Source organism: Dipodomys merriami, unplaced genomic scaffold, assembly GCF_024711535.1.
Source record: "Dipodomys merriami isolate MVZ:Mamm:240054 unplaced genomic scaffold, mDipMer1.0.p SCAF_483, whole genome shotgun sequence".
In the NCBI taxonomy this organism is placed as follows: Eukaryota; Metazoa; Chordata; class Mammalia; order Rodentia; family Heteromyidae; genus Dipodomys; species Dipodomys merriami.
Window position 1 is genome coordinate 764,674 of NW_027206050.1, and position 1,584 is coordinate 766,257.

Below are 1,584 nucleotides of genomic sequence, written 5' to 3' on the forward strand. Positions count from 1 at the left end.
TTATAGATTAGAGGAAAACAACATTTTTTGCCATGTGAATTCAGAAGACCAAGAACAGTTACAATGTATCACAAGTTTATACCAAAGACATTGCATTGATACTTTTTATATTCTAATATATATTTTAAACCTAATTATGTATATTCAAATTCTATTTACTGAATAAATAAATATCAATTTATTTGTCAAATTACCATTTAATTTTAGTAAGTTTCACAGTGTGAAATACAAAATCAGCACATATAAAATATATAACTATATATAATATAATAAAAAGTCACATGTTTTGCATTGTTCAGTTGAGGTTACTGCATCATAGGCAACTCTGTTTTAAAGTATTATTCAATTATCTCTACATAAGTGTTTGATAGAGTTAGACCTAAAGCTTTACCAATTGTAGATTTACAGCCTGGAGGCAAGAGGAAACACTGTGATTAAAACATTACCAATTTAAGGCCTAATAACGAGGAGAAACATATGGACTACTCCTGCGACTATGAGAATAATTAGTGACAGAAAGGGAGTAGTGTAAGTTCCTGCCTGGTTGGATGGTAGACAGGCCAGGACATTAAGTTACCATGCATATCAACAATTTTTTCACCTTCTTGGCTTTAGGTACTTTTGAAATGGTAGGTATAATAACCAATTGTATTTTGATAAAATACCTTCTAATCTGAACAGTTCTATCTGAACTGTTCATCTCTCTACGATCCCTTAAAACTATGATTAGTTTTGTTCAAGTACGACAATCTATGCTGTCAGACTAACATAGTCTGGCTAGTTTGTTCCTACATGGAAGAAGGGTCAAGGTTAGGTAGTCATTTGTGCCAGTTAGACCTCATTTGTGATAATGTCAGCTGCAGAAGTTTAGAAATAGCTCTTAAGCAAGGCTTACTTTGAATCCATTAGCACCACAAAGCTAATTCAGTTGGATAAATAAGTACTTGAAAAAGCCAGCACTTTTGGACGTAGCTATAAATAATTGAAAGTACTATCAAATTCCAAGTGAAAAAGATTTAAAATAGTCATCGACAAAAAAATTTTCAAATGTGATCAATCGACTGAACAATATAATTTTTTCCCACTATTCACAGAATTTTAGGGAAATAAGATCAATAGCATTGTTAGGAACAATAAGGTTTCCTTGTTATAAGTAGGCACTCATAGATATAAGCCTGTGTAAAGATTGCATCATTAACTACTTAAATTTAGAGGATACTACATGCTTCAGCAGTATGTATACACAAATTACAATACAGAGATTAACATGGCACTTGCACAAGGATGATATGAAAGTTTGTGAAGTATTCCATAGTTTTCTTTCTTCAGATGCAAGAAATGAAAAACAGTTATTAAAAAGTGGATTACAAAATTACAAGTGTAACAATACACGTAATTCATATAATTAAATTTAGTTTGACATCAGTGTATTAAATCTTCACCTTAGAAAGAAAGGCATTTACATAGCATAAACTTTACAAAACTTTTGAAATTAGACAACATTGTCATTTTATCCCAGAGAAAATAATATTAGGACCTAGGGAAAAAAGGAATCTTAAGCTGGTTCTATATGAAATGCAATCT

At 30.9% G+C, this 1,584-nt stretch overlaps 1 pseudogene; it reads left to right on the top strand.

Moving 5' to 3' along the window:
• The first annotated feature begins 1,222 nt into the window (after positions 1–1,222).
• On the top strand, positions 1,223–1,319 carry LOC138809093 (U6 spliceosomal RNA; annotated as a pseudogene).
• The last annotated feature ends 265 nt before the right edge of the window (positions 1,320–1,584 follow it).